At 39.4% G+C, this 27,207-nt stretch overlaps 1 protein-coding gene across 16 annotated transcripts in view; it reads left to right on the forward strand.

Moving 5' to 3' along the window:
* Positions 1-27,207, forward strand: part of MTMR3 (myotubularin related protein 3) — a 131,428-nt gene that overhangs the window by 45,861 nt on the left and 58,360 nt on the right. For 14 of the 16 annotated variants that reach the window (XM_059876098.1, XM_005218080.5, XM_005218082.5 and 11 more), the window contains 1 exon segment: positions 24,342-24,394. The exons of the other annotated variants lie outside the window; for them this stretch is intronic. The gene's annotated coding sequence lies outside the window, so the exon portion shown is untranslated. 16 annotated transcript variants of the gene reach the window in all.

Genomic DNA, 27,207 nt, shown 5'->3' on the forward strand with positions numbered 1-27,207 from the left:
TCCATGAACTTCTCCAGGCCAGAACACTGGAGTAGGTAGCCTTTCTCTTCTCCAGGGGATCTTCCCAACCCAGGGATCAAACCCAGGTCTCCTGCATTGCAGGTGGATTCTTTATCAGCTGAGCCACGGGGGAAGCCCATGTTAGTGAAGTACACATCAAAATGGATTTCATGAATGTGTATACAAGGGCTAACATCATTGACTGGTGGAATACATTAATCAGTTATGAGGCTTCAGTAGATATGGACTTTTTTTTGAAATCTAAGTCTCTGATTCGGAACCATGTGTATAGTTCTGGGCATAATAAGGAGGAAGAAAAATTTGTGTTAATTTGTGAGCCCAGAAGTAAATTTTTCTTGGTCACTGGAGTACTGTTGTTTGTAAATTCGTTTCCTCTTTTCCCATAGAATTGTGGCACAGGACAGAATTTCAGAAATTTAAGACCCCCCCCCCCAAAATTAAGAATCTCAGAATGGCTACAACGTAGCATTAAACCAAGTGTGTGTGGGTTGCAGACCCGTGAAGCTGGCCCTGGCCTGAGTAATGTGTTCAGTTCTCCAACAGGTGACTTAGAACCTGAATCTTCTAGTTGGGAATACATAGTTGTATATTTTACTGTCTTTATTTGGTGGAAATATGTCTAGAATTTAAAATAGCCTTAAAATGGTTTACATTAGTTTTATTTTATAATGTCAGATCAGGTTAAGGAATGTCACAGTTCAAATGTTTAGTACAAGTTTAAACAAAAGCCTGCATCTAAAAGACAGGAAAGGGACTTTGGTCCTAAGTTGTGACTTAAAGTCACGTGCTTACCTCACTCCCGAGGTATAACCTTATAAATCTTTTTCAGGCATGCTATTTGAGGTTAGCTAAAACTTTTAGCAAAAGCCACATGATACTTTTCCTGTTGAACTACATAGCCTTAAAATCTAAGGATACAATTTTTAAATTAAAGTTTTCAAGGTAGACATTATTCTGGGATGATTATGTGTATGGAGGTATATCTTGGCTATTTTATTCAGAAGAATAACAGTTGATGTGGACTTTCAGATGGTGCTGTACTTTTGATAATACTGTATTTTTAATAGGTGAAAAATATTGATGGGAGTTGAAACTAGAACTCCCCTTTTTCTTCCAGATGGGAAATTGGAACTTTCTCAAAGATCCAACGTTTCTTTAATTGTTGCTTGTTGCCAATAGACTGCTGCTGCTGCTAAGTCGCTTCAGTCGTGTCCAACTGTGCGACCCCATAGACGGCGGCCCACTAGGCTCCTCTGTCCCTGGGATTCTCCAGGCAAGAACACTGGAGTGGGTTGCCATTTCCTTCTCCAATGCATGAAAGGGAAAAGCGAAAGTGAAATCGCTCAGTCGTGCCTGACTCTTAGCAACCCCATGGACTGGAGCCCACCAGACTCCTCTGTCCATGGGATTTTCCAGGCAAGAGTACTGGATGGGGTGCCACTACCTTCTCCTGCCAATAGACTAGTGAGTGGTTAAACAATTTTCTTGATGAAAGATGCAGGGTAGCTGATGAAACCATCACATAGCACATGCCTTTGATCATGTCGTGAACTTGATCTCCTTGGAGGCGAGTTAACGTCATGGAAATTTTAGTACCTTAGAGGAACCTCAGACTTGACCCAAAACACTAGTCACCTGTAAATGTATGCTCTTTGGTTATAGGGGAGGTCAGGAGTTCATATGCATAACCTCAGAAAGAGTCTGGGGACCTTGGGAAGATGGTGCATATGAGGTGGTTGGTTTTTATTTAAATGTTGTCAGGTTCAGCATTTGTTAAACTTAGTTGTAAAGTCTTTTTCCTTTTAATTTACAAATTTTAAATTAATTTAAAATTTTTTTTAATTTATTTTTTAATTTAAAAAAATTTTAAATTTTAATTAAAATTTTTAATTCAATTTAATTTTTAAAATTTAAGTTACAGTTCATTGCTTTTGATGTACAGTTCTGTTAGTTTTGATAAATGCATACAGCAGTATAACCAGCACTACAATTCGGATACAGAACAGTTCTGTTGCCCCAGAAGTGTCCCTCATATTTATTCTTTTTATTTAAACCCTTCCTCCACCCCTCACCTCTGGCAGCCACTAATCTTTTCCCTGTTCTCATATTTTTGCCTTTTCCAGAATGTCCTGAAGGTGGGATCATAATCATGTAACCCATGGATGTACCTATTAGAAAGCTTTTAGAGATGCTTGAATAACTCAGGCATTGTGTATTTACTTTTTCAACCACAAATTTATGAAATCTAAATACAGATCATATATTTCTTATAAAAATACACAAATTGATTCTATTTGTTCACACTCACTTCAACCAACACAAAATTAAATAAGATAACATATACAATGGCAAAGATCTGTGTACATATTAAAATTACTTATAAATTAACCAAGTGTATGACCTTTGCTAAAGACACTACTGTTGGATGAGGATTAGAGCCTCTGCTTTAGGATACTATTTCAGGATCTTTTTTAACAGTTAAAATAGATTTTATTTAGTGAAATACACAGATGGAAGTGTGCAGTTTGAGTTTCAATAAATATTTGCAACTGTGAAGCCACTGCCTCAATCCTAAAATAGAATTTATGCATCGCATTATAAAGTTCCCTTTTGCCCCTTTCTGGTTATTTCTTCTGCCTAAACTACTGTTCTTGTTTGTCACTACAGATGAGTTTTATGTGCTTTTGAACTTCATTTAAATGGAATCGTATAGCATTCTTTTGTAACTTGCTGCTTTGAGTCAACATAATACTATTGAGTTCATCCATATTGTTGGAAATATCAGTAATTTATGAAGTGAAGTAAAGTTGCTCAGTCGTGGCCGACTCTTTGCGACCCCATGGATTGTAGCCTACCAGGCTCCTCCATCCATGGGATTTTCTAGGCAAGAATACTGGAGTGGGTTGCCATTTCCTTCTCCAGGAGGTCTTCCTGACCCAGGGATTGAACCTGGGTCTCCCGCGTTGTAGGCAGACGCTTTACCATCTGAGCCACCAGGGAAGTTTAAAATTCATTTATTGCTGAGTAGTATTCCAGCAATATTTCTATTCCAGTAGAAATATACCACAGTATATGTGATGACCTGTTACTGAACACAATTATGCGTTCTTTTCAGTTTGGGGCTATTGTGAGTAAAGCTTTGAACATCTGTGTCCAAGCCTTTCTGTGACCACGTGTTTTTCACTTCTCTTGGGTTGATACCAAGGAGTGAAATTGTTGGGTTATAGGATAAATGTACGTGTAACTTAATAAGCCGTTGCCAAACTGTTCTCCAAAGTGGTAATGCCAGTTTACATTTCCATGAGCTGTGTATGAGTTCCAGTTAACCAAAATTCTAGCCAGCATTTGCTCGTCAGTCTCTCTACTCACTCTGTTGGGTATGAGAGATTATCTCATTGTGGTGTTTTTATGTGCTTTTTGCGGATGACTGACAATGCACATTTTTATCTGTTTATTGGCTTTTTATATATCTTCTGTGAAATTTCTGTTAAAATCTTTAACACATTGAAAATTTTTTCTGTTACTGATTTGTTAATTTTTTGAACACTTCTTAATTTTTAAAAATTTTTATATTTTGGCCACAGTGAGCAGTGTGCAGGATGTTAGTTCCCTGACAGGGAATTGAATCCACGCCCTTTGATTGGGATTGTATTGGATTATCAGTTCAGACTGAGAGAATTGATAATCTAGGCTTTGTGATTTATTTTGATCTTCTTTACTGTCTTTCACAACTTCCTTATAATCTATCTTTGATGGATTTAGTCCTGAGTGCTTGATGCTTGATATGTTTTGATGTTGTTATTTACATACATTATATCTTTAATTTCCCCCATTTTATATAAATTTTTCTTTCAGTCTTGCTAAATCTTTGTAATCCTATGCTTTATATATTTCTACATCAAACTTTAGGTTTATATAATACAGAATCATTGTTTTCTTAGCTTGAACGTATTATCTTTATGAAAGGTTCTATTTCTAGTAATGCTTCTTTCCTTAAGTGAAATTTGCTCAGTTGTGTCTGACTCTTTGCAACCTCATGGACTGTACAGTCTGTGGAATTCTTCAGGGCACAATACTGGAGTGGGTAGCCATTCCCTTCTCCAGGGCATCTTCCCAACCCAGGGATTGAACCCAGGTCTCCCACATTGCAGGTGGATTCTTTACCAGCTGAGCCACCAGGGAAACCCAAGAATACTGGAGTGGGTAGCATATCCCTTCTCCAGTGGATCTTCCCAACCCAGAAATTGAACCAGGGTCTCCTCCATTGCAGGCGGATTCTTTACCCGCTGAGCTACCAGGGAAGCACCCTTTCCTTAAAGTCTACTTTTTTTTTTTTGTATAACCCTAACCCTAACCCAGTTTTCCCTTTGTTAATACTTGCTTGACATCTTTCTTCATAATCTGTTTTCCAGATTTTTTGTTTCCTTAAATTTTCAGTTGTGTGTTTGTAACAGCATGTAGTTGAATTTTTTCTTCTGGCTGCGCTCTGTGGCTTGCAGGATAGTAGTTCCCCAACCAGGGATTGAATACAGGCCACTGAAGTGAAGGTGCTTAGTGCTAACCACTATACTACCAGGGAATTCTCTTGAGTTGGAATTTTAAATTTGGGGGCTGCTGAGTTGGTGTAACTCAGTCACTCTTCAGTTTCACCAGATTACCCCCAGGACAGATGCCAACCCAAATATTGAACTGGACTCTGAATCTCAGTTTTCTTTTATGTCTGAGGGAATTTGATTTTGATAATAGCTCATTGTCTGTTTAGGTCTTTGCTTTGAAGAGAATTTTAAATATTTTATCTAGCTTTTTAAGTTGTCTTCAGTATGACTGGTGATTTGAAGTGTTGGGTGGTGTTGAAAGTATTTTAACCTTTGAGTTTTCTGCTTAGGATTCTATGATAAAATTTTGTCTGTTCTCATTCTTTCTAGCTAAAAATTAGAATTAAATAGGTGGACTTTAGTGAGGGTTGCCTTGGGTTATGGAATTGGGGTTAGGGATGCAATATGAATCGATGTGTTAGAGGTGAAGATATAACTGTAAAATATTATGTGAAATTTGTCAGTCACATGCATTTTTGTGACTTCATCCTGGGATGAAAGCTGCTTTAACTTACCTGATACACTCCCATTGGTTTTATAGTGAGCTGCAAGAAGGCTTGTTCCTTCTGTTGCCAGGTTGAGAAGCATTTAGAATAAAGAATGGATGCAAGAGGGAGTTCTTTGGTGGTACAGTGGTTAGGACTTTGCAGTTTCACTGTTGAGGGCCTGCGTTGGATCCCTGGTTGCGGAACTACAGATCCCACAAGCTGTATGGCACAGCCAGTAAATAGATACATAAATTTTAAAAAAATGGATGCAAGAGAAACATGCAACAGTGTTGGAATGAAAACCAGGGATGAAGGATCCTCAACAAACTTTGAAGCTCCTTGAAACTGCCATTTCATCCCAGTGTGATAATCTGAAATATTTTATAATGTATTTTAAAAATCTTAGCTCTGTTCAAGGTTGGATGAAAATACAAGATGAATTAGAATTCTAAAGAAATCTTGAGTGACTCTTGGGCGAAGAGTTGACTCATTGGAAAAGACTGATGTTGGGAGGGATTGGGGGCAGGAGGAGAAGGGTATGACAGAGGATGAGATGGCTGGATGGCATCACCGACTCGATGGACGTGAGTTTGAGTGAACTCTGGGAGATGGTGATGGACAGGGAGACCTGGCGTGCTTCGATTCATGGGGTCGCAGAGTCGGACACGACTGAGCGACTGAACTGAACTGGATCTGCCCACTGGGTGACAAAAGGAATAATTTTAAAAACAGGCTGCCAAAACATTAGGATGAAAAGAAATCAGAAAAAAATTTCTAACTGATTTGAATGTATGGGAAAGGTTAAAATCAGAGACGTACTAGATAAATTAGGGGTTAACATATTTTTCATTGGGAGGAGGACATGATTAACCTAAATTTATGCATAGGTATCATGGTATAAAGATCACTTGATTCTTTTAATACACATTATCCCCTGGAGCCCAGTTTTCTTTCTCTCTTCATCTCCTGCTTCCATTCCTCCTTTTTCTTCTTGCTTGACTGATTCAGACACTGCTGGGGTGTTGCAAACGGGTGCTCAGACCTCAGTGGCTTGATGTTAAGTACAACGAGATTAATGAGTTCTATTTTTTCTTTAAATGTTTACTTAGGAAAAAGTATAATCTTTTTCTTTTCTCTCATTTCATCTCTAGGCCTCTGGGAATTTATACAACTCAGTAGTCCTCATAGTCCAAATGCTGTTTGTTGTTGTGAGTCACTCAGTTGTGTCCGACTGTTTGTAACCCCATGGACTGTAGCCGCCAGGTTCCTCTGTCCATGGAATTCTCCAGGCCAGAATACTGGAGTGGGTAACCTTTCCCTTCTCTAGGGGATCTTCCCAACCCAGGGATTGAACCCAGGACTCCCACATTGCAAGCAGATTCTTTACTAGCTGAGCCACCAGGGAAGTTGGTCTATATAAATGGTTTATCACAGGGCATAAAAATTCGCTGTAATTGCCCTTATTAATTGGTATAGTTCTGATTTAAGCTTTTCTCACTTTTGAAATGTTTACTTTTCTCTCAGTTGCAATGAATGAAGTGTAAATTGTTCTTATTGCTGAAGTCACTGCTGTCTTTGATTAATATTAAACAGATCCTCATAAAGTAAATATGAGTTCTATATGAATTTATTTCTGGAAATCAATTTATCTCTGGAAATCGATTAAGTATTTAAGAAAATATTTGACTTTTAGTGTTCATAAAATTGAATGTTTTATTTATTCTTTGAAGCTGTAACTTGAGTATAGTAGAATTTGATTGCTTAGAAATTTTCTAATTTCTAATGTGAGTTTGAAAGAAAAAATGTGGTAAGATTTTTACTGTCATCTCATGAAAAATTAATTCAAATGGGTATTTTTGTCAAGCAATGTGCAAAACGTTAAAACTAAATTTTAAGTATACAGAAATAGATGGGGAAACTGGAAACAGTGTCAGACTTTGTTGTTTTGGGCTGCAGAATCACTGCAGATGGTGATTGCTGCCATGAAATTAAAAAACGCTTACTCCTTGGATCCCCTGGAGGAGGAAATGGCAACCCACTCCAGTATTTTTGCCTAGAGAATCCCATGGACAGAGGAGCCTGGCGGGCTGCAGTCCATGGGGTCGCAAAAAGTCAGACACGACTGAGCGACTAATACTAATACTATACTCCTTGGAGGAAAAGTTAGATCAATCTAGATAGCATATTGAAAAGCAGAGACGTTACTTTGCCAACAAAGGTCCATCTAGTCAAGGCTATGGGTTTTCCAGTGGTCATGTATGTATGTGAGAGTTGGACTGTGAAGAAAGCTGAGCACCGAAGAATTGATGGTTTTGAACTGTGGTGTTGGAGAAGACTCTTGAGGGTCCCTTGGACTGCAAGGAGATCCGACCAGTCCATTCTAAAGGAGATCAGCCCTGGGTGTTCTTTGGAAGGACTGATGCTAAAGCTGAAACTCCAGTACTTTGGCCACCTGATGCGAAGAGTTGACTGATTGGAAAAACTCTGATGCTGGGAGGGATTGGGGGCAGGAGGAAGAGGGGACGACAGAGGATGAGATGGCTGGATGGCATCACCAACTCAATAGACGTGAGTTTGAGTGAACTCCGGGAGTTGGTGATGGACAGGGAGGCCTGGCGTGCTGCAATTCATGGGGTTGCAAAGAGTCAGACACAACTGAGTGACTGAACTGAACTGATCTAACAACATTCTTTGTTCAGTTGGTTCAGGAAATAGTAAACAGAATGATTTATATTTGAGTTAAAGTAATGCCCTAAATTGTGTAAAAAAAAAAAAAAACACACACACAAAAACAAGCAAACCCTGATCTACATTAGTTAGTGATGATTTTGCTAAGAAAATCAGGCTGAATGTTTGAATCATCTGATTTTGTTATTTAGGACTTTGGGTTGCTGGTAATAGAAACTGAATTAGAGCTTAAATAACCCAAAAGAAAGGGATGGCTTTATTGGCAGAATAGTGGAGCGGCTCACATGACTGAAGAACTGTGGCAGGCAGCTTGGGGCCTCTGAGGACTGGGAGTTGGGGTAGAGTGTCTCAGATATTCTAGCTTTGCACCTCTCTAGGCACTGATGTGATTCTCCCAGGTTTCTCCTGGTTCATGGCTGCATAGTCCAAAGTCTCTTGTTAGCTGTCTCAGTAATATTTTCCATGGTGCCTGCCCATTGGCCAAAAAAACAGCTCCATTTGTTAAGTAGTTAAGACCAAGCAACCTAAGTATTTATTTCCTGACAGTTTAGTTATTTGAAAAATTGATGCATGCAATTTGAAGGAGAATATTTTGATTTTCCATGTATGTGGCTGTTGGATACTGCACAGATTCTCAAGCCTTAGAATCAGGTCAGACATTATACCTCTATTTCCTGTTCCACACTGATTGTTACATGGTGCTTGCTTTTTATCATAGCAGCTGCTAAATCTCCTGCTTCTTAAAGAAATGATGTCACTGAAAGGAATGTTTTGTGAGTTAATGTTGAAATTATGAATGACCTCAGATAGTCATTTGTGTGGTCTACTAGATGTCAGTTATTGCTGTTTCCTTAAAAACTCAAAACCGTCCTTACTGTTTTGAACTCACTGTGGTAGGTCCAGGGTGACTCGGTGAACTGATTGTCGTTGAAGAGGAGTCTCATGTTTGGATCATGTGGTTGATGGAATAGGCTATGACTAACCCTAACCCTGGGTTACTCGCCCAACTCCTGTGCTTAGAAGGGCATAATATTCCATTGTATGGTTATCAGTTTACGTATATCCAATTGTTTAAAAATTGTAAACCGGGCATAAATTAACATCTTCTGTATCATTGACGGTTTCTGTAGCATATAGATTCTGTAAGTCTCACAACACTTGAAAACAGTTTTTATGAAATTAAAAACATGATTATTTGTGCTTTAAAATTATCTGAGTAATTGAGGATCAGAGACCTAAACCTGAGAGCTAGAACTATGGCACTTTTGGAAGAAAACATAGGGGAAAGGTTTCATGACATTGCATTTGGCACTGATCTCTCTGGTATGACATCAGAAACACAGGCGGCAAAAGAAAGAAATAGGAACCACTATCAAGAGAGGGAAAGGCAGCCCAAAGGATCAGAGAAACTATTGGTAAATCATGTCTGATAAAGGGTTAACATCTAGGTTATGTAGAGGATCACAGCGCCATAAAACAACCCAACTAAAAATGGGCAATGGATTTGAATAGACATTTTTCCAAACAGGTTACACAGAGGGCCAGCAAGCACAGGAAAAGAGATGAGTATAACTGATCATGAGGGAAGTGCGAATCCAAACTTCGGGAAACCACTTCATACCCACTATTAGGATAGCTGTCATCACAAATTGGAACAGTATTGATGCAGATTTGGAGAAATTAGAATCCTGGTGCATTGCTGATGGGAATGTGAAATAGTATAGCTGCTGTGGAAAACAATCTGGTGGTTCCTTAAAACATTAAACAGAATCATAATAGGATCCAGGAATTCCATTCCTTAGGCATCTAAGCAAAGAAGGTAAGTCAGGGACTCCTAAAGATATTTGCACATCAGTGTTCATAGCACTATTCATAGCAGCTGAAAGGCAGCGACAGCCTGAGTATTCATCAGTGGATGAGTGTATAAACAGAATGTGGTGTGTATGACACAGGGAAATGCTCAATATAAGATGCTGCTGCTGCTGCATTGCTTTAGTCGTGTCCGACTCTGTGCGACCCCATAGATGGCAGCCCACCAGGCTCCCCCGTCCCTGGGATTCTCCAGGCAAGAACACTGGAGTGGGTTGCCATTTCCTTCTCCAAAGCATGAAAGTGAAAAGTGGAAGTGAAGTCACTCAGTCGTGTCCGACTCTAGCGACCCCATGGACTGCAGCCTACCAGGCTCCTCCTTCCATGGGATTTTCTAGGCAAAAGAACTGGAGTGGGGTGCCGTTGCCTTCTCCGCAATATGTTAGCTGCTAATAAAAAATGCTTAACAGCTGCCACAATTGATACATTAATGTGAAATTATATTTGTTTTGTTTGAGAGTATTTTCTCACCTTGTTCTTTCTGACACTTAAATTATTTTTTTAAAAAGTTGGACTTAATTGTTCCAGGTTGTATGCCAAATAGTACTTCTATGTTTTTTGACTCTGTAGAGTCAGCTGTGCATGTGGGTGCAGTACTGTGGAGGATCTTTGCCAATTATTATAAAGCATTAAATGTATATGATGAAAAAATTATCTTGGCTTCAAATTGGAAAAAACAGCTTTATAATCTCACCTCTGTCAAGAAAAAGTTGAGAAAAGGAAAGGGAGTCCAATTTTGGGGGTAGAAGCAGTTATTACACAAAGAATGGAACATGAAAAGGATGCATTAGGAGTGGCTTGATCAAAGAGTCCTACTTGTACAGTATTAGCAATGATACCTCAAACCTCTTTAGGAAGATTATTTGTGCTTTAAGAAGAGAAATTTCATTGATGGATCAGAACATTTTGAGTAGCTCTTGAGGGAACTTGCCTCTGTATTTGAGAGAGTGAGGGAGAAAGAGGAGGAGGAGGGTGAGAAAATTGGGGGAGGGAAAGTAGTAGACCTAGGCAAAAGAGAATAAACGTTAAATCATGTATACTTGGAAAAATGCAGTGAAAGGTCAGTGGTTTGGATTATTAGTGAAGCTCTAGGGATCTGGTTGGTGGAGAAAGGGCCAGTCTGGGTATAGGAAGTAACATAAACAATGGCAAGGAATTTGGAATGAGCATAGAATGTCCTAGAGGGGAAGAATAGGATGTTCGTTTGGGGGAGACCTTGTCATTAAGAAGAAAGATCTTCATTTTGGGGAGGCCTTGTTGAGAGATATGCACTAGATCTTGACAAGTACTGTGAGAGTGTCCTGAGAGTTGAGAATGTGGAGAAAAACGGTTAATATTGCTTGGCTCAGTCAGTTATTTCTTCTTGGTTAGCCTCAAGTGCCTACAACTAAAATTTTTGCTTCAGCAAAATCACATTACTTTTTAAAAAAATTTTGGACTTAGAAAATTTATAATGAATAATGGAAACTTATGCATCTGTCAGTCCCAGGGGTTTCTTCTGTATGAAGAAAGGCAGGTAGAAATGTTGGATTTATGGTAAGAACTAGAATTAGAGGTTTTAAATGGGCATGGGTGTGCTTGAAACATTTATTCAGTGGCTAGTAATAGAAGGCTCTGGTTAATTTCTCGTATTGACTTAAATTGTGCTTTTTTTTTTTTTTTTCTAATCCAGAAAGCAGTCATTGAGCATCTTTCTTGTCCTCATCAGAATTAGTATTCATTGAACACTGATTAGAAAACATATTGATGTTATCTCCATTTTACAGATGAGGAGACTGAGTGAACTTCCCAAAGTGATTCAAATAAGTTTGCAGCCAAAATTCACATCCAAAATGGTCTGATTCCAGAACCTGTGTTCTTACCTAGTAATCTGTATTGTAATGCATCTTGTTAACAGGTTGTGTATGGCCCTTGAGTTCAGATGTTGAGTAGGAAAATTACCTATGTAGCTAATCATAGTCTAGACAAATAGAAATGTAAATAATTATAATGGCATGTAGTGAGCTCTGTTATAAAATAGAGCTATGTTGAAACTGTACATTGAACTCTGAAGGGAAAACTTTGATAGTGAAATTACTGTTTTCAAACCAAATATTGAAGGATATGTAGTAAAGTGAAAGTTGCTCAGTCATGTCCAACTTTGCAGCCCCATGGATCTACAGTCCATGGCATTCTCCAGGCCAGAATACTGGAGTGAGTAGCCTTTCCATACTTCTCCAGGGGATCTTCCCAACCCAGGGATCGAACCCAGATCTCCCACATTGCAGGCAGATTCTTTACCAGCTGAGCCACCAGGGAAGCCCAAGAATACTGGAGTAAGTAGCCTATCCCTTCTCCAGCAGATCTTCCTGACCCAGGAATCGAATCAGGGTCTCCTCCATTGCAGGTGGATTCTTTATCAGGTGAGCTACAAGGGAAGCCTGGAAAGATATGTAGGATTTATCCAAATGGATTAGGTGGTATGTGTAAACGAGGCAGAAGTAGTAGCAGTGATAGAAGCTCATGCATGAAGAATCTTAAAAAAGCCTCAAGTTGTTCATTCTGGGTGTGTATGCCATAGGACATAATCTTTTTTGAGCAGGGACATTTTATTAAAATGTCTGTTGACAGGATGGTTATGCCAGGTAATGTTCGAAAGAGGAATTGACCAGAATCATTTCTTAGCTGGTGATTTTGTTTCTTCAATAATAAGGTCTAAATAAATTTAGTTCAACAAATGCTTGAGAACCAGTTTGCTAGACCAGTACTGGTGGTGTGAAATGGAAAGATGAAAATGGTGCATTTCAGAGAAGGCAGTGGGAGATGGTGGCAGATGCTGTTGGAAATAGTGTCGGATAGTTTCCAGCCTTGAAGACCTAGGCTGACCAAGATTCCCAGTGCAATATTAAGAAAGAAGATACGGTGTGGAGAGGGAAGGGAGGCCAGTGGTGGCTTCTGTTTGGAACATGTGGAGCTGGAAGTGCTACACTGACAGTCCAGAGTAGGTCTGGTATTCTGCTACTGCGCCAGCAGTTGCTGTCAGGATTGGGGAAGTGGTGGAAGTTTTCAGGTAGTAGCAGAAACCTTGAGAGAGAGGCTGTCGTTTCTGTGGGGGAGAACCGGATGTTTGAGGCCCTGCTCAGGCCTGCTTTGAATGGATTCAGACTTTTAATGGACTGGAAAAGTAGGTCTTACGAAGCAAAATGAGAGAATAAAGCAACTCGAGGAGAGACAGGTAAGTAGCAGTTTGTATTATGAAGGATTTGAATTAGCATATAGTGAGATATGAGAGCTTCCCAGGTGGCTCATTGGTAAAGAATCTGCCTGCCAGTGCAGGAGACACAGGTTCAGTCCTTGGGTTGGGAAGATCCCCTGAACTAGGAAATGGCAACCCTCTCCAGTATTCTTGCCTAGAAAACTCCCTGAACAGAGGTGCCTGTGGGCCACAGCCCGTGGGCCGCACGGAGTCAGACACGATGGACACACATGCACGTTATTAGGACACGCATGCAGCGTCTCTCAAACATCTGCTTAATACATTACTTACGTGAGGTTTTTTTTGCAGTATCTGTATACCAAATGGTAATTCATTTTAAGATCAAGTTTTTTTTTCCTTCTTTGGTGATGTGTAAGTTTAATTATGTACCTTGAATTCAATGGCATTTCAGAGTCAGAATGAAGAGTGGTTTTTCCAGTGTTCATTAGCACAAGTATATTTTTAAAAAAAGGCATTTATGTTACATTTAAATCATCTTCTCACATATCACCAATAGTATGTGTACTATACCACGGAAACAATTGAAAAAATACCTATATATTGTAGAATATAAGTTTTAGGTTAGATGTTGATGTTGTTCAGTCACTAAGTCATATCCGACTCTTTGCAACTCCAAGGACTGCATCACACCAGGCTTCCCTGTCCTTCACTGTGTCCCAGACTTTGCTCAGACTCATGTCCATTGAGTCGGTGATGCCATCCAACCATCTCATCCTCTGCTACCCCATTCTCCTCCTGCCCTCAATCTTTTCCAGCATCAGGGTCTTTCTACTGAGTCAGCTTTTTGCATCAGGTGGCCAAAATATTAGAACTTCAACATCAGTCCTTCCAAGGAATATTCAAGGTTGATTTCCTTTCTGTTCAAGGGACTCTCGAGTCTTCTCTGGCACCACAGTTAAAAAGCATCAGTTCTTTGGTGCTCAGCCTTCTTGATGGTCCAACTCTCACATTCATACATGACTACTGGAAAAGCCATAGCTTGGACTGTATGGACCTTTGTCGGCAGAGTGATGTCCTCTTTTAATACGCTGTCTAGGTTTGTCATAGCTTTTCTTCCAAGGAGCAAACATCTTTTAATATGGCTCCAGTTACCATCTGCAGTGGTTTTGAAGCCCAAGAAAATAAAATCAGTCACTGTTTCCACATTTCCCCCATCTATTTGCCATAAATGATAGGACTGGAAGCCATGATCTTAGTTTTTTACAAGTTGAGTTTTAAGCCAGCTTTTTCACTCTCCTCTTTCACCTTCATCAAGAAACTCTTCAGTTCCTCTTCACTTTTTGCCAGTAGAGTGGTATCATCTGCATATCTGAGGTTGTTGATATTTTTCTTGGCAGTCTTGATTCCAGGTTGTGATTCATCAAGCCCGACATATTGCATGATGTGTACTCAGCATATTAGTTAAGTAAGCAGGGTGACGATATACAGCCTTGATGTACTCCTTTCCCAGTTTGGAACCAGTCCATTGTTCCATGTCCAGTTCTAACTGTTGATTCTTGACCGGCATACAGGTTTCTCAGGAGACAGGTAAGGTGGTCTGGAATTCCCATCTCTGAGAATTTTCCACAGTTTGTTGTGATCCACACAGTCAAAAGCTTTAGTGTAGTCAATGAAGCAGAAGTAGATTTTTTTGTGTGTGGAATTCCCTCGTTTTTTCTGTGATCCGGTGGATGTTGGCCATTTGATCTCTGGCTAGGTTAGATGTTGAAGAATAAATCGATAGAAAAGTGTAAACTCTTCCCAAGGTCTTTATATTTCTTTGCATTTTAGCATATGTGTGTCCTGGGTAAAAATGAAAGTAGTACAGGATATGTTGTCCATTCATTCATAGGCCTGATGCTTACCACAGAGCTTGGGTAACGCATTATTTCTTAGACCTTTTTTAGACTTTAGTTTCGTTGAACTTCAGTTCCTTTAGTTTCATGTTGGAAAACGCAAGAAACATGAGTGGCTCAGATTGATCTTGAAGGTGTGGTATTCTTAGTAGTTATGTTCACATGCTTATTGGAAACTTGAGAATTCCCAGTTACTTGTCTGTGTGGATTTTTTTTTTTTTTTTTGCCCATACCATGCGGCATGCAGGAACTTAGTTTCCAACCAGGGATGGATCCGAGTCCCTTGCGGTGGAAGCTTTGAGTCTTAACCGCTGGACCACCCGGGGAGTCCTAGTACTTACATTTTTTGATGTATAAACAATATACTTAGACTGCCCAGTGTGTTTAGAATAGGTTGATATTAGGCTGTACGTTTCAGCAGTTTTTAATTTTATTTTAGATAACTATTTTACTAATACCTGTATTTTAATGTGTTTTGTATAAGTAATTTAGCCAATGTGCTATTTTAAAAAGCCTGCATCCCCTTTTCTGATTAATGGCTTAAATGAAATGATAGCTTAAGAATTCTTAAAATTCATGGTTTGGTTTGTGTCTTCAGTTTGAACCTATGACTTGTCTAAGGTTTTTAGAGTGGTTAAGTGCAGTTATTTAAGGAGAATCCTCTTTACTTAATAAGACAACTTTATTTCTTATTAGCTTAGAACTTTTGCTCTCCTTTTAAGTAAAACATTTTCATGAATTCTACTTTTTGACTTTAGCTGAAAAAGTTTTTTCTCCCTATATATATTTCAATGGCAGTTACATGTTTTCCTGTTTACATGAAATAAATGTTACTAGTTTAAAAGGGTGGGTTGTTTTCTGGGCATCTGTTGAATTGTATTGGTCCTAAAAGGATTCTTAAGAAGATGGTGTTCTGGTCTTTTGGCTGTTTAATAATTGAGGAGGACTGCTTCAGAAGAGTGGGTATTTGAGGTCACCATTTTAAATAGAGCCCACGTTGTCGTGTGTGGTTGGTTATGAGAGGTTATTTGGATCTTCACTGGCTTGTTTTCAAAAATATGAGTAGCCCCCTGCCTAATTGCCAGAATATCACTTGTAGCTCAGATGATAAAGAATCCGCCTGCAATACGGGAGACTTGGGTTCGATCCCTGGGTTGGGAAGATCCCCTGGAGGAGGGCATGGCAACCCAGTCCAGTATTCTTGCCTGGAGAATCCCTGTGGACAGAGGAGCCTGGTGAGCTCCAGTCCATGGGGTTGCAAAGAGTTGGACACAACTGAGCAGCTAAGCACAGCGCACACATTTTAACTAGACCAGGGTAAGAGTGGATTCTTTTTGTTGCACATATAGCCTCCACTCTTGGAATTTTGTCTTCTCTGAATATGCCTGTTGGATATCTGGAGTTGGACAGTTTATAATTGAGATGACAGCAGTTAAAATTAAAATCTGTTTCTTCTCTTTATTATTAAGTTGTGTGCTTGAAGGATGGATTCGCATTTTCATTCAGCTTTCTGGTCCTTGTCCCTTTTGTTGCCTATTACTCTGCATAAAGCTAAGTAGAGGAGACCACAACTTTTCTGAAGAATCTGTTTGTAGATGGAGAGAAGACCATTAATATTCCTATATATTGATAAACTGATAAGCAGTATACAGATTAGCTAGGTTTGGAATGCTGATGGCTATTTTTTCAGTTCAGTCACTCAGTTGTGTCCGACTCTTTGCGACCCCATGAATTGCAGCATGCCAGGCCTCCCTGTCATCACCAACTCCCGGAGTTCACCCGAACTCACGTCCATCGAGTCGCTGATGCCATCCAGCCATCTCATCCTCTGTCGTCCCCTTCTCCTCCTGCCCCCAGTCCCTTCCAGCATCAGAGTCTTTTCCAGTGAGTCAACCCTGTGCATGAGGTGGCCAAAGTACTGGAGTTTCAGCTTTAGCATCATTCCTTCCAAAGAAATCCCAGGGCTGATCTCCTTCAGAATGGACTGGTTGAATCTCCTTGCAGTCCAAGGGACCCTCAAGAGTCTTCTCCAACACCACAGTTCAAAAGCATCAATTCTTCGGCGCTCCACTTTCTTCACAGTCCAGCTCTCACATCCATACGTGACTGCTGGAATAGCCATAGCCTTGACTAGATGGACCTTTGTTGGCAAAGTAATGTCTCTGCTTTTTAATATGCTATCTAGGTTGGTCATAACTTTCCTTCCAAGGAGTAAGCCTCTTTTAATTTCATGGCTGCAGTCACCATCTGCAGTGATTTTGGAGCCCAGAAAAATAAAGTCTGACACTGTTTCCATTGTTTCCCCATCTGTTTGCCATGAAGTGATGGGACCAGATGCCATGATCTTAGTTTTCTGAATGTTGAGCTTTAAGCCATCTTTTCACTCTCCTCTTTCACTTTCATCAAGGGGCTCTTTAGTTCCTCTTCACTTTCTGCCATAAGGGTGGTGTTGTCTGCATATCTGAGGTTATTGATATTTCTCCCAGCAATCTTGATTCCAGCTTGTGCTTCATCCAGCCCAGCATTTCTCATGATGTACTCTGCATATAAGTTAAATAAACAGGGTGACAATATACAGCCTTGACGTATTCCTTTTCCTATTTGGAACCAGTCTGTTGTTCCATGTCCAGTTCTAACTGTTGCTTCCTGACTTGCATACAGGTTTCTCAAGAGGCAGGTCAGGTGGTCTGGTATTCCCATCTCTTTCAGAATTTTCCACAGTTTATTGTGATCCACACAGTCAAAGGCTTTGGCATAGTCAACAAAGCAGAAATATGTTTTTAATTCCAAATTTTTCTAGAATTGGTGTTGAACATCCCAAGTACCTAGGCCTAATAGGAAAATCATGTCATTTATACATGGGCAAACTCTTGACTTCCTATGGTAAGCTGACCTTCAAACTAAGTTGCTGTCCTCCTAGAAAAGAAACCTCTTATCCAGCTTAAGGGCAGAGGATTGGTATAAAAAGGGTGGGGTTTGGAGAGTGTTCTTGCCCTTTTAGGGCTGGGTCCAGAAGCAAAGCATATTGGAATAAACTGTGTGAATTTGCAAATTTCAAAATGACATTGGTAGTTGAATTTTGCATAATATTTTAGTTGCCTTTAACAAAAGTAAGTTTTTGTTCTTTGCTACCTATCTCATGATTAGTGGTCTTTTTCTGTTGGAGTACATAAGAAATTGGAGCTCATAATTTAAACCTTATTAAAAAACCTTTTGAGAACCTATTGTAAAACTGCTCATCTTCATAGGTAGGAGTTGGTCATTTCGGTGTTTTGTCTAAGAAAATGTAGTTACAATTTTATTCTTTGACTTGTAGGAGGCATGGTCAGAGTCTGCAGGCTCTGTTGAGATAATCATATGATGTTTTAAGAGGGGCAGAAGTCATTATAAGGTTATAATTAGAAAATTTTAAGTTTCCATGAGGTATGAATTTCCTGAGTAGGAATCTTTTTTAAAAAATAGAACATTTGTCCTATGATTGCCCATGAGAACTTCATTTTGGGACAGTGTAGGGAGAAAGGGGGACTGGGGAAACAAAATTACTTCTTTCCTCTTCAGGAAAAGTTAACTGAGAGCAAGTGGCAGGACATAAATGACTGTGCAGGAATTTACCTTCTCTTATTAATTTCCCAAAGGTAGGCCTTGGAACTCAGAGAAGGCAATGGCACCCCACTCCAGTACTCTTGCCTGGAAAATCCCATGGACGGAGGAGCCTAGTCCGTGGGGTCGCTAAGAGTCAGACACGACTGAGCGACTTCACTTTCACTTTTCACTTTCATGCATTGGAGGAGGAAATGGCAACCCACTCCAGTGTTCTTGCCTGGAGAATCCCAGGGAAAGGGGAGCCTGGGCTGCCGTCTATGAGGTCGAACAGAGTCAGTCGGACATGGCTTAGCAGCAGCAGCAGCAGACCTTGGAACCAGTCAAAGAAACAAAAGTCAAGAAACATTTTTCCAACACTGGAGCTGGTCTTTCTGATCTTTCCATAGCAGTTATAAATATTGAACTACCCCAGCACTTAGATAAAATGATCTTACGTGTCTTTTAATTAATTTCTAGTGATTTGAATGCCTGGACTTTCTCTGTCAATAACCAAAACTTAAGTATTTGTTTTCTGATAGTTTGTTTTTTCTTTCTTAGGTGTTAGGGAACATCTTTCCATTTACCATGGTGAATCTAAATGTTGCCTCACAAAGCTAAATTTAAAATTCTTAATTTCAGTAGTAAAATACCTACCTTGTGACTTTTGGTGGAGGATAGTGTCAGAAGATAACATTACAAATTACTCATAGAAGTTTATAATCCTATTAATAATTTAATATATCTGAGTAATATGAAGTGGATGTTTTCTTTATAGAAGTGATTGTAGAGCAAGTCAAAACATTAAAAAAAACTGTTGAAATTATTTTTACCCTTTTTAGTAGATTGTATTGTATCTTCAGTTTTAATCTTTTCTGGTCACCACCAGAAAATGTCTTCACTGAACTTTTCAGGTCTACTATATCCTTCTACTTTTCTGTATATTTATTCTATTAATTTTTGAGAGTTTGATATTGAAACTCACACTAAAAGTCTTCTACTTAAAAATAATTGTAATAGTGGAACTATATGTAACTTTGTTCTGTATTTTCCAGGTTTCCTGTAAATGTGTTATCATACTTGCATAATTTAAAAAATAGAGGAAAAATAGAAAATGTCTTCACCAAGACATCATGTATGAATTTAAAAAAGACATCATGTATGATTTATGCTTCCCCTCTTCCTAACTTTTGTGTAAGGAGTAAGTTTAAAAGGGAAACACTTATAAGAAATAGGTGATTCTAAAAGGTACAAATCAAATTTGCTAAAGTTGATTTGATCACCGTTGATCTTTCTGAGAAGGTGGTCAGGGCTTTTGCCTTCTTGAGATGTGAAAAGCAAAAAGGTACATCTGAAATGCAGTCAGATCTTAATATCTAAAAACACTAGAGGACAATTTCTTTGCTTTTGACTTCTCACATTTTGGGGTCCCATTTGGAAAAAGCAGCTGTCAATGTTTGTCATTTAAGTGAAGACAAATGATCTTAAGTATTGATCAGTAACTGAAATTCTGTGTGTTGCAGCACCTCCTTTGAGAAATGTATTCGGAACTTTTCCACATTTGAAAAAAAAAAACCCAAAACTAACAGAATGAACCACACCCTTGTACTACTAATGTATTCACAGAATTATACAAGATTGATATTTGGTTATTATCTATTGAAACAGAACTTGTTAGAGTGAACATTGCCATAAATATTGCTGGTTCAAGAGACTTACTGCTCTTTGATACAGAAATTAGATTATAACAGAGTTCATCTGACCATTTCTGGACAACTTACTGGATTTTTGTTTTTCAAGAAGGTGGTTGTTTTTTTGCTTAGGGAATGATAATATTTTAACTGCTTATCTGCAGCCTACAGCTGGCAGAGGAATGCATGCTCTCATCACGAACTTGTGTCTGGATCCCTGAAAACACACAGATCTTAATTTTTTTGAAAGAGGTGGGAAAGACATATAGTATCTTTTAATTTTTTTTTTAAAGTAAATTGATCTCGTTTGGAAGTGTCACTGCACCAGGACACTGACTCAATTTTACATTTAGTTATTTTTTTTCACTTTTTAAAAAACATGATCCTTATAAGTAGGGGGGAAAGTCCAACTGAGAGCGTTCAGCCATGCCTTTTGAACTGTTTCTTGGTTTTTATTTTCATTTATAGTTGACTTCAGCAGCAAAAGTTTTAGAAAGCTTGAGGTTTGGGATATTGTACGAGGAGTAAGACCAAACCACAGTAGTTTTGCTCAGCTGATAAGTTTTGGGATTTACTAGTGATTAAATCATCTCCCCACCATGGAATAATCTCCCCAACATGCCACGGAATCCTAGTTTGGGAAGGTCATGTCATCCATCAGATATCCAAAAAGTTACTAGGCATAAATGAGGAAACACTGAGAAACTGAAAAGCTTGCCCAAAGTGGTAGCAGTTGTAAAGTCACTTATTAAAAATTACATCTCTTAATTACTTTATTTTGCCTCCACACTCAAGTTTTACTGTCAGTGTTTCTTACTATGTAATACACGTGCAAGAAAAGCCATTTCTTTCACATATGGTGAAAATAAGAGTCTTTTAAAATTACTCAATGTTGTCTTCTTAAAGTTTTGAACTCTTAATTATTCTTGTATTTGAAAGTGAGACAGGTCTGTGGGGAAAAAAAAATGTTTCTTTTTTCTTTTGAAGTTAAAACATACTGTAGCCCAAAAAGTTCTGCTTTAGCTACCCTTTCTTCCCCTGAATCTCACCCCCCCCACCCATATTATAGGAGGACTGACTTGAGTCTCTGTTTTCCTTGTGTATTTGGTTTAATCTAATTGGTTTTTGTAGTTTAGATTCCCTTATTTTATTACAGAAATGGTCCAGATTGGTGTGCCCCTTTGCCCTCTTGAAGCTGATACAGTAGTGGCCTAAGATGATGACAGACTGTTCCATGTAGGTGTCCATTCCTTATTAGCCTTCTCGGGGCCTCCATGCCCTTCCTCTTAATAATTTTCTCATTATCTTCCTGAAGGACCTTGTGTACAGTAATATCTTATATTTTGGTATTTAATAATCAACTATGTCTATTTTTTGTTTAGTTTCCTCTTAAAATAGATAAAATTCAATCCATAGTATATTACATGGTTGTAAACAATTTACCCTCTTAGATCAGGTAACTTCAGAAAGTTCCCCGCCCCTCCCTTTTAACACTACTCCCCAGGTGGAACGTAAAAGTGACCATCACCAGCTCTCACTCCACATTGCTGCCCAGGTTGTTCATCAGTGCTGTTCATCAGTGCTCAGTGTGCTTAAGAATCCATGTTCTTAGACGCATTAGGTTATTGCTTAGATTTAACATAACCACTTTACATTCTACCTCTTCAAATGCATGGCTGGTATCACGGGATACTGTCTGGCTTCATGAGACAGTAGCTTGTGGCACCAGAGAGCTTCCTTCAGACTTACTCTACATGGCCTTTTTCTGGCAGATAGTCTGAAGAGCCATGGGCAGTTTTTAAAATTTGGTTGGCAGCGTTTCACAGCGGCATACTTGTTTCCAACTAAGGGGGTGTTTGGCTGTGGTACGAGGAGTCGTTGCTGGCCGTGAAGCGGACCTGCCTGAGCCTTTTGTTGAGTCATCCTGTTGTTTAGTCCATGTCTTGGAGCTTTACACCTCTGGAACCTTTACACACTTTGGTATTAATGGACTTACCCTATCTTTGACAGAATACATTACCAAGTAATTTCTGAAATTGTCAGATGATTCTTGTAGTAGATAGTAATTTCTTGGAAATAAATGGAACACCATCAGTTCATTCTTACCCCTAGATTTGACCTGTCTCCTGAATCTAATCCCATTTTACCCCTAATTACTGGCTGGACATATATTTACTTGTGAGGCCACCTTTAAAGCCAGTATATCCTATCTGGTGTTGCTTCCTTGGAAGCTGCTCTTCGGTTCTTAACAAAACCATTCTTTTTCTACTCACCACAGGGCTTAGAATTTTGCAGTTATCTTTGCCAACTTGCTCTGCCTCCTTTTCTCATTCCTAATTAATTACCAAGCTTAAGCAATTAACGTTTTCCACTCACTTTGGTAGTGCCTCTGCATTTTTACTATCATTAAGATATTGGGCCCTTAGCAGTTCATATCTGATCCACTAGTCTGGAAACATCGTAAGTGACTTTTCCCCTCCAAACCATCCTGCTTGCTGCTTTCTCAAACGACCACTTTCATGTTGTTATTCTCCTGCTTATGAAGCTTTTGGTTGTATGCCATCGAGTGAAATCTAAACTCGTCAGCCTGGCATCAAGGCCCGCAGTGTGCGCTGTCTTTCAGGTCTCATTTCCCTGAAGGTGATTGGTATTCTCGCCTACTCTCTGTTGCTCAAAAATGTGTCCTCTTCCCCCTGTGGCATGAGTATCCATCCTCACTTGGCTTACCTCCCCTCTTTCTTTTTATTTAAATTCCACATAATCTGTAAGACTAAGTCGTTCTCCAGCTCCTGTGAAGCCTCCCTGATTGTCTCTTTCTCTGAACTCTGAGCACTTGCATATCATTGGAGTTACCCAAGAAGTATCAGAGTACTACAACATTTACAGTGAAATGTCTCATCGTTTCTTGCATTTAGTACTTACGTGGGATGTGCCATCATATACTAATACGTTGTCTTATCTGGTTGTTTTTTAACAGCTAAGGACAAAGAGACCCAGCATCTGTTCTTTTTGACAAATGTTTTCTTATTATCCTAAATAAAGTTCATAGATGATACAGTGTACCTACAGACATAATTTTAAAAAATCAATAATAACCTTACTGTAGTATAAAGAAAAGAAAATAATTGTAATTTGTATTTCAATTTTCAAATACTAAGCAAAAATTATGCTTTAGCAAGAAAAGTTCCTGCAGATTTAAAACCTTTAAACTTTCCTGCTCTACTGTGTTGTACCTCATTAAACAACAGAACCAATATTGATAGTAGTACAATTTGTATCTCAAGTTGCATATTATGAATAGCCTTAATTCCTGTATAGCATGTTGTTAAAATGGCCCAGCCTGAGTTATAAAATTTAAAAGTTACTGGGAGACAAAAATACTACTTGTAAAGTGGTTAGAACCTTTTATATTTACATATTTAGCCTCTTATATGGTTCTTGTATAAAGTGCTTTCAGAGGTTATGTGAATAATGCAAAATGTTGACTGACTCCTTGATTTTAGGACTTTGATATTTTGTGCAGTCTTGTTCATATATGTGACTTTATGTCACATAAACAGATCGAAAGGATAAGTTGTCTGCAAATACTGAGAGAAGTCTTTACAAAGGAAATCCGCCTGCAATGTGGAAGACCTGGGTTTGATTCCTAGATCAGAAGATTCCCCTGGAGGAGGAAATGGCCACCCACTCCAGTATTGCTGGCCTGGGAAATCCCATGGACAGAGGAGCCTGGGGGGCTACAGTCCAGGGGGTAGCTAGAGTCGGAGATGACTTGATGATTAAACAGTAGATTGACCCTTTTATCTCTGTAAGGGTCAGATGTTGCCTCTTTGTGACAAGAGGTTTTTGTGTTTAGACTACACTTTCCCCTTCTGATCTTTTTTTCTTGCACAAAAAGATCCCTTGGTAGAGAAGCCAATAATGTGTACAAATTACCTTCAACTACCAAGCCCAAGTCTAGGTCTCCTGTGATTTTCTAAGTTTTGAAAGTACTTGTTCCTTTAGTGGCAGAGATTTACCGGAGAAGCCATCAGAAAAGTACACACAAAGAGGAGGATTTGTAGGTTCTGGGAAAGTTCTGTCTGTATGGTTCCGCAGTTTCTAAAGGCATCCTAAGGCCTGAATTGGCCCATTTTGCACAATTAAATATTCTAAAGCATGGTTGACTAACTAGTTCACATTATAGCAATTTAAAAAATAATGTATTGTCATGGCATTCCAGCTTGTAGAGAAAAGTCTAGTGGGAAAATCTAAGTGGCTTAATTAACTTGATACTTAGGATATTTGTCATTGTTAAACTACTGGTTTTTCTTCTGCAGATTTTCTTGTGAAACCTTCAAATAGAAAAAGTTCTTCAGACACATTTCATTTGGTAAGTTTGTTGCCCCTACCCTTCACCTTCTCCTACACTCTGCTGTTTTTAGGCAGCAAAAGACAATTGACAGATTAATTTTGGGGCCCTGTTTGTGAGCATTTAGGTGACCTCTTGTATATTCACTTTAATGTTAAATCTTAAAATTTGGTGGTCTCTCCCCACCATCAGGACTCAAGCAGATTACTTTCCCCATATGTAATTGTGCCATAGTATAATACACTATGCCTAGAAACTTGTATTAAAGTTGAAATTAAATGAGTTGTGGCCTTAATCATTTGTTTAAAATAGTTTTACACATCTTTTAAATTGCAACTTGATTCTTACTTTGAGTTTTCTTAAATTGTTAAATCTGTTGGAAAATCAAGGCCTTGTTCCTAGACTTCAGTTCAGTTCAGTCGCTCAGTTGTGTCCGACTCTTTGCTACCCCATGAACCACAGCATGCCAGGCTTCCCTGTCCATCACCAACTCCCGGAGTTTACCCAAACTCATGTCCATTGAGTCGGTGATGCCATCTAACCATCTCATTCTCTGTTGTCCCCTTCTCCTCCTGCCCTCAATCTTTCCCAGCATCAGGGACTTTTCCAGTGAGTCACCTCTTCATATCAGGTGGCCAAAGTATTGGAGTTTCAGCTTCAACATCAGTCCTTCCATGAACACCCAGGACTGATCTCCTTCAGAATGGACTGGTTGGATCTCCTTGCAGTCCAAGGGACTCTCAAGAGTCTTCTCCAACACCACAGTTCAAAAGCATCAATTCTTTGGCGCTCCACTTTCTTTATAGTCCAACTCTCACATCCATACATGACTACTGGAAAAACCATAGCCTTGATGAGATGGACCTTTGTTGACAAAGTAATGTCTCTGCTTTTTAATATGCTATCTAGGTTGGTCATAACTTTCCTTCCAAGGAGTAAGCGTCTTTTAATTCCATGGCTGCAATCACCATCCGCAGTGATTTTGTAGCCTCTCAAAATAAAGTCAGCCACTGTTTCCACTGTTTCCCCATCTATTTGCCATGAAGTGATGGGACTGGATGCCATGATCGTTTTCTGAATGTTGAGCTTTAAGCCAACTTTTTCACTCTCCTCTTTCACTTTCATCAAGAGGCTCTTTAGTTCGTCTTCACTTTCTGCCATAAGGGTGGTGTCATCTGCATATCTGAGGTTATTGATATTTCTCCCGGCAATCTTGAATTCAGCTTGTGATTCATCCAGCCCAGCGTTTCTCATAATGTACTCTGCATATAAGTTAAATAAGCAGGGTGACAATATACAGCCTTGATGTACTCCTTTTCCTATTTGGAACCAGTCTGTTGTTCCATGTCCAGTTCTGACTTGCTTCCTGACCTGCATACAGGTTTCTCAAGAGGCAGGTCAGGTGGTCTGGTATTCCCATCTCTTTCAGAATTTTCCACGGTTTGTTGTGGTCTACACAGTCAAAGGCCTTGGCATAGTCAATAAAGCAGAAATAGATGTTTTTCTGGAACTCTCTTGCTTTTTCGATGATCCAGTGGATGTTGGCAATTTGATCTCTGGTTCCTCTGTCTTTTCTAAATCCAACTTGAACATCTGAAAGTTCACGGTTTACATATTGTTGAAGCCTGGCTTGGAGAATTTTGAGCATTACTTTATTAGCGTGTGAGATGAGTTTAATTTCAATCTAGTCTGTTCCCACCCTACAGCCAGAGCCATCCTTTACGTCACCTCATACCACTCTTCCAGTAACAACTGTATAAGGCTATGGGCCCTGCTACTTTGATGGCCTCTGTTTTCTCACTTTCATTGATCATAAAGCATTTGCTTTGGATATCGAATCCCAGACTTCCAAAAATATGCTGTATTCATGGAAGTTTAGTGAACTAGAAATGCTGGCTTTGTGTGTAATGTATCTATTTTATATATATATATTTTTAGAAAGCTACTTATTAAAGTGATAGTGTTCTTAGTAGCCTGCGGTTCTTGTTCGGTATTCCTCCCCCACTATTACAGTTGTTTCTGAAAACGAGGTAAAGGTAGTAGCACAGTTTGAGTTTTCACTGAGCTTAGGATATTGGGGTAAAAGACTTTTTTCTTTCATATTTTGTGTACTAAATCAGTTTGGTTCCCACGGATGGGGAGATCCATTTTGAATTTATGGAATTTACAAAAACATGCTATATAATATTATAAGAATTATATTGTTATTATACTGTATTTGCATTCACAGGTTGGTTTCGATTATTGCTTTATTATTTTCATCTAAGGTTTATAATATTTTTCATGTTGCTGTCAACTTTAGGAGCATAAGCTTTCGCAACTGTTTTTGCTCAAATAGGTTACGGCCAGGATGATTTTCACAGCCCTTTAAAGGAGTTTGGATTTGACTAGTGGGTTGGCTTGGAGAAGGCAATGGCACCCCACTCCAGTACTCTTGCCTGGAGAATCCCATGGATGGAGGAGCCTGGTAGGCTGCAGTCCATGGGGTTGCTGAGAGTCGGACACGACTGAGCGACTTCACTTTCACCTTTCATTTTCATGCATTGGAGAAGGAAATGGCAACCCACTCCAGTGTTCTTGCCTGGAGAATCCCAGGGACGGGGGAGCCTGGTGGGCTGCCGTCTATGGGGTCGCACAGGGTCGGACACGACTGAAGCGACTTAGCGGCAGCAGCAGCAGTGGGTTGGCTGGGTGATTCTCAGCTTTTTCTTGGCTGACTCTGGTCAAGTCTTTTGGTCCTTGTATATGCAGTCCCTCTAATTAGGGTGTGGCCAAATGGGAAAGTGGGCTTCCCAGGTGGCGCTAGTGGCAAAGGACCCCCCACCAATGGAGGA

This window comes from Bos taurus, chromosome 17 (assembly GCF_002263795.3).
Source record: "Bos taurus isolate L1 Dominette 01449 registration number 42190680 breed Hereford chromosome 17, ARS-UCD2.0, whole genome shotgun sequence".
NCBI classification, from domain to species: domain Eukaryota; kingdom Metazoa; phylum Chordata; class Mammalia; order Artiodactyla; family Bovidae; genus Bos; species Bos taurus.